We start from the raw sequence: 6,961 nt of genomic DNA on the forward strand, positions 1-6,961 counted from the left end.
GAGGCAGACGTTGTTGTTGGAGAAGTTCACGTTTCGCTCTCTTAAGCCAAGTATAGTAGGTTAGTGAAAGCCCAAACTAAAGCAGTAAGAGGCAGCTGTCGTTGTTGGAGAAGTTCGATTTGCCTATTGAGAAAGGTTGATGTCCAAAGCATTGTGAACGTTAAATGCAGTTGCCTTTTTTGACATGAATTACTGTGCAGCAAATAATGAGCTTGCCTTAAAAACTGTTTTTATTCGAAAGAAGTTGCAAGATGTCAATGCACAAATAATAAAAGAATTACTGTGCAGCAAATAATGAGCCTGCATTAAAAACTGTTTTTATTCGAAAGAAGTTGCAAGATGTCAATGCACAAATAATAAAAGCTGTACACAATTAATAAATACGGGCTAATAAAAAGAAAGCAGTACTCAAATCACATTTTTCAAATCACATTTATTTTTAAATCTGGACACAGCTACGTAGCCACAACCAGATGGTAGAGCTGGTGCATCAAACCATAAAATACCCTTGTCAATGGTTTGTCCTTGAGATTTAAAGATGGTTGTGGCATAAGCAAGCCTTAAAGGATAATACAGGGTTTCATTTTTATTGGTAATGGGGTAGATGCGGATCAAGACGTTAATTTTAGTTTTCAAGAGAATGGTATGATTCTCCACGGAATGCAGTGTTCCCACTGTACCATTCACAAAGCCTTTCTTCTTATCTCGATTTTCAGTAATGCATAGAAGTGCACCAACGTATAACATGGTTGTCTCAGTTGAATTGTCGAGATTGCACACAATTGCGGGGTCTTCTTGGTAAAAAAGGTGTTTCATTGCCAGTGTATTAATATGATGGACCGCCTCGTTTGTATAAGTCAGGAAAAGTGCATCGCTGTGTGTTGTCATAGCGTCAATAATTTGCTTGTCTGTGACGTTTTGAGTTGCGTATAATGTGTTACTTTGACAAAAGGCGTCTAACATTGTACGTGTTGGCCTCCAATGACGAATGTGGTTAAGGAAGTTATTTAACTCGCCGTCGGTGCATCGTAGCTGTAAGTTTAAATTATGAGTTGAAACAGCTTGTTTTAAATACGGATCATTAAAAAATGTTTTAGTTATCTGTTCATCACGTGAAAATGGTTGCTGTTGTTGCTCATCTCCACAGAATATGACACATTTCCTGTTGTTTAATGATGCTAATGTGGTGTGTATGTGCATAGCGTTCGTCATTGTAATCATGCTGACTTCATCCAGGATAATCAATTGAAATGCATTCAAGGCCCAGTTTATTTGAAGTGGCTCATTGTCTCTAATTGGTATTTTGAATGCAGCATGAATTGTCTCTGCGGTGATGTGTGATCCGAATTGGGCTTTGTAGGTTTGAGCCAGTATTCCTGTTGGACAAGCTACCAAAACCTTTAGCCTAGCAGACATAGCGTGTTGAATCGTGCAGTGTAAGCATGTGGTTTTTCCAGTACCATGTGGTCCGATGAGCAATCTTGGTCTATACGATTGTGGAATACTTGTATCTTGTGTTACGAGTTCCAATTCTTCTTTGACGCTTAGGACAAAAGACTTTTGGCGACTGGTAAGTTGTTGTGTTGAGAACAGTGTAGGATCCTGAATGTGCAAATCTGAGGAATGCAAAATGTTTCTTCTCCAAAGAGACAAAACATGACGCAAGCTTTCAACGTTGCTGATCATTGTTTTGATGTAATAATCTTTGTCTCCACGGTTGTTCATGTACTCTTTAATTTGTTTGTTTGAATACCAAAATGTGGGGTTTGCGTGTGCTGCGAGATGGAAGTAGGCAATCGAATTTGGAGTTGTTTTAAAGTCGGAAGGCAGTAAATCGCGGTGGTTCTTGAATGGTACGTTCAGCAGGGTGTGTTGCCACAAGAAATCGTCTGTAAATATGTTTGCCGTTGGTGTGCCGACGACTACAACCCGATTACCTGTGTACGGTTTTGGTTGCCTTTGAGAAGTTACGAATGTACGCAAATATTGAAGAAACGTTATGTTGTCAAGGTCGATAGAGCGTTGTTCATACATTTTGACTTGCGCACAAAGAGCGGTGTTTGGCAGAGTCGGGACTATGTAGCGCTTTGTTGTGCTGCTGGTCCTCGAAAGTTTTAAACAAGCCTATTGTTCGAGTCAGACCTACTTGTTTCTTTAATTGTTCATAGGGCGCACCTGATTGGCCGAGCGCTTTCAGCCAGTGCTTCTCCCAAATAACATTTGCATAAAGCGAGGCGCGCAAGAGACAAGCCCCGGCGAAATGAGACGATTTAGAGCAAGATAACGGCCGCATGCCAAGAGTGCAGATCGACAACAGCTCGAGAGAGAGGCGACTGCAACATGCGACAATTCGCGCAGAACAGCGGGCCGATTACAGTACGATACGACAACAATCTTTGAGAGATAGAGAGGCGGTTGCGAGTTGTAACGATTTGGCGCCAGGCAGCGGCCACTTACTATCGGTGGTTCGCATCATTAGCATATTAGAAAGAGCTGCCGGCGCTTGACTACCTACGATCGCAAGTTAACGCATTAAGCAGATTTTAAAATCAAACTGGTACTATTGCGTACTAACACATCACACCTCGCTTGAAAACTTCAAGTCGTTGCAGTTTTAATAATGCGACATACTTAGGACAACTATTAGCCGACTTAATTAGAACTTCGCGAACTTTACTTCTGAAACGTGACCTCCTTTCAGCTGCGCTGACATTAAACTAATGACAAAAAAACGGCGCTTCCGCTTTTAAACAAGCCTATTGTTCGAGTCAGACCTACTTGTTTCTTTAATTGTTCATAGGGCGCACCTGATTGGCCGAGCGCTTTCAGCCAGTGCTTCTCCCAAATAATATTTGCATAAAGCGAGGCGCGCAAGAGAGAAGCCCCGGCGAAATGAGACGATTTAGAGCAAGATAACGGCCGCATGCCAATAGTGCAGATCGACAACAGCTCGAGAGAGAGGCGACTGCAACATGCGACAATTCGCGCAGAGCAGCGGGCCGATTACAGTACGATACGACAACAATCTTTGAGAGATAGAGAGGCGGTTGCGAGTTGTAACGATTTGGCGCCAGGCAGCGGCCACTTACTATCGGTGGTTCGCATCATTAGCATATAAGAAAGAGCTGCTGGCGCTTGACTACCTACGATCGCAAGTTAACCCAATAAGCAGATTTAAAATCGAACTGGTACTATTGCGTACTAACACATCACACCTTGCTTGAAAACTTCAAGTCGTTGCAGTTTTAATAATGCGACATACTTAGGACAACTATTAGCCTACTTAATTAGAACTTCGCGAACTTTACTTCTGAAACGTGACCTCCTTTCAGCTGCGCTGGCATTAAACTAATGGCAAAAAAACGGCGCTTCCGCTTTTAAACAAGCCTATTGTTCGAGTCAGACCTACTTGTTTCTTTAATTGTTCATAGGGCGAACCTGATTGGCCGAGCGCTTTCAGCCAGTGCTTCTCCCAAATAACATTTGCATAAAGCGAGGCGCGAAAGAGACAAGCCCCGGCGAAATGAGACGATTTAGAGCAAGATAACTGATTGGCCGAGCGCTTTCAGCCAGTGCTTCTCCCAAATAACATTTGCAAAAAGCGAGGCGCGCAAGAGAGAAGCCCCGGCGAAATGAGACGATTTAGAGCAAGATAACGGCCGCATGCCAAGAGTGCAGATCGACAACAGCTCGAGAGAGAGGCGACTGCAACATGCGACAATTCGCGCAGAGTGGCGGGCCGATTACAGTACGATACGACAACAATCTTTGAGAGATAGAGAGGCGGTTGCGAGTTGTAACGATTTGGCGCCAGGCAGCGGCCACTTACTATCGGTTGTTCGCATCATTAGCATATTAGAAAGAGCTGCCGGCGCTTGACTACCTACGATCGCAAGTTAACGCATTAAGCAGATTTAAAATCGAACTGGTACTATTGCGTACTAACACATCACACCTCGCTTGAAAACTTCAAGTCGTTGCAGTTTTAATAATGCGACATACTTAGGACAACTATTAGCCTACTTAATTAGAACTTCGCGAACTTTACTTCTAAAACGTGACCTCCTTTCAGCTGCGCTGACATTAAACTAATGACAAAAAAACGGCGATTCCGCTTTTAAACAAGCCTATTGTTCGAGTCAGACCTACTTGTTTCTTTAATTGTTCACAGGGCGCACCTGATTGGCCGAGCGCTTTCAGCCAGTGCTTCTCTCAAATAACATTTGCATAAAGCGAGGCGCGCAAGAGAGAAGCCCCGGCGAAATGAGACGATTTAGAGCAAGATAACGGCCGCATGCCAAGAGTGCAGATCGACAACAGCTCGAGAGAGAGGCGACTGCAACATGCGACAATTCGCGCAGAGCAGCGGGCCGATTACAGTACGATACGACAACAATCTTTGAGAGATAGAGAGGCGGTTGCGAGTTGTAACGATTTGGCGCCAGGTAGCGGCCAATTACTATCGGTGCTTCGCATCATTAGCATATTAGAAAGAGCTGCTGGCGCTTGACTACTTACGATCGCAAGTTAACCCATTAAGCAGATTTAAAATCGAACTGGTACTATTGCGTACTAACACATCACACCTTGCTTGAAAACTTCAAGTCGTTGCAGATTTAATAATGCGACATACTTAGGACAACTATTAGCCTACTTAATTAGAACTTCGCGAACTTTACTTCTGAAACGTGACCTCCTTTCAGCTGCGCTGGCATTAAACTAATGACAAAAAAACGGCGCTTCCGCTTTTAAACAAGCCTATTGTTCGAGTCAGACCTACTTGTTTCTTTAATTGTTCATAGGGCGCACCTGATTGGCCGAGCGCTTTCAGCCGGTGCTTCTCTCAAATAAAATTTGCATAAAGCGAGGCGCGCCAGAGAGAAGCCCCGGCGAAATGAGACGATTTAGAGCAAGATAACAGCCGCATGCCAAGAGTCCAATCGACAACTGCCCTCGAAAGAGGGAGAGGCGTCTGCAACTTGCGACAATTTCGTGCAGTGCAACGGCCAGATTACAGTACGAAACAACAACACTCTTTGAGAGATAGCGAGTCGGTTGCAAGTTGCGACGATATTGCGCCAGGCAGCGTCCACTTACTATCTGTGCTACATATCACTACCATTTTAGAAAAAAGCTGTTGGCGCTTGACTAACACGATCGCAAGGTACAGCATTAAGCACATTTTAATTGTACCTGGTACTGTTGCATACTATATACCATAACTTGGTAGAAAAAGACTTGTATTTACGTGACATACCCTGACTAAACAGCCCCTGAGCGAAAGAGAGAGGTGCCGAACCTAATGACGTCCCACAAATTGAAGATTTTTTTTTAAAGTTTCATATAAAAAAAGTAAATGGTGTTATGTTTGAATTGAGAAGTGATAGTTCTTCTCACATCTATAGATGAAGAGATGCAAACGGTTAAAACCTAATGAATTAGGTCAAACGGCTCTTTTCAGAGCCAATAAAAAACAGGCAAGAGATATTTTTCTTCTTAGAACTAAAAAAGAGAAGCTAACGGTTCTTGTTAGAACCTTATGAAAGAGATTAAACGGCTCTTTTCAGAGCTAAAGGAAGAGATGCAAACGGTTCTTGTTAGAACCTTATGAAAGAGATCAAACGGCTCTTTTCGGAGCTAAAGGAAGAGATGCAAACGGTTCTTGTTAGAACCTAATAAAAGAGATCAAACGGCTTTTTTCAGAGCCACTAAAAGAACACGCAAGTTCGATGCCAAGAAGGACTACACTTTATATAACTGCATGCGTATTGTTTATTACGTGCATTAACTATGTGAAAGAAATAAGGAGTGTTTTATTTACGAACTCTGCACATCACAATATATTTTTACATCTCGGCACTGAACATAGAACATGATGATGCGTAAATTTATGCTACTACAGCCGGTCGCGTGATATTTTTGACTTAACGTATTGTTTTTTGAGTATAACTGAAAACACAATTAGATTTGGAAATTATTCATCTCCGTAATGCAGGACTAAAGTGCTATCTAATTAAGTTTACAACACAAATTTAACCACTGGGTGGCCAACAAAAATAAATAAGCAATTGAATGAGCATATGACTGGGAAAATGATGCAACTTAAGCAACTAACAAAGCACATAAATAGGCAACTACAATTGAAAATATATCACCCCCTATCAAAAAGACCTAAAATAAATATCAAAAAGGCAACTGAGTAAGCAAATAAAACAGCAATTGGCAAGCAACTGGAAAATCCACAGTTAAGTAATTTAATGTAAAATAAAAGAAACAATTTGAGTTGGAATAAATTACACTTTGTTGCAGAACAGAAGAGATGGCTAATTCTGTTTACATCACAATTTTGAACAGCGGATGGCCAATTTCTTTTTAAATGAACAAACATGCAACAGAGTGAGAAAATGAGCATGTGGATGTGTATGCAAAGACCAAACAATTGAATAGGTAATTTAAGTTATAAATATATCATCTTATCATTGCGGAACATAGGCCTAAGTGCTAACTAATTCAATTTACAGCGTAATTTTCACCACTGGACAGCCACAAACATCGTTGTTAACTATAAAACTGAGTAAGCAATTAATTGAGCATATGAGCAGTCCAACTGGTCAGCAGAAGATAAAACCACACTGATTAATATCAAAATATATAACTGATTAGAAAGCTCTGGTCAATGCTAAAATTTCTTAAGATTTAAAAAACGGTTCACCAAAGTGTCCACGACACGAAAACGCAAAAGCCCTTGTCTAAATACCATTAAAGAAGTGAAAAAATAAATTTGCTTTGCTGTCTTGACGTTAGATATTGAGTAAAAATTCTGCCGAGATTCAATGCCTCAGGTCCGGCAGAGTCACATATTTGACTCAATGTCACATATAGTTTTTCGTAAATAACTTAAAAACTAATACTTTTTGAAAAAAATCTTAAGAGTTCGAGGGGGGTTTAGGGGTACTGTGCA

The sequence above is a fragment of the Ciona robusta genome, unplaced genomic scaffold, assembly GCF_009617815.1.
Source record: "Ciona robusta unplaced genomic scaffold, ASM961781v2 AP042754.1".
NCBI lineage: Eukaryota > Metazoa > Chordata > Ascidiacea > Phlebobranchia > Cionidae > Ciona > Ciona robusta.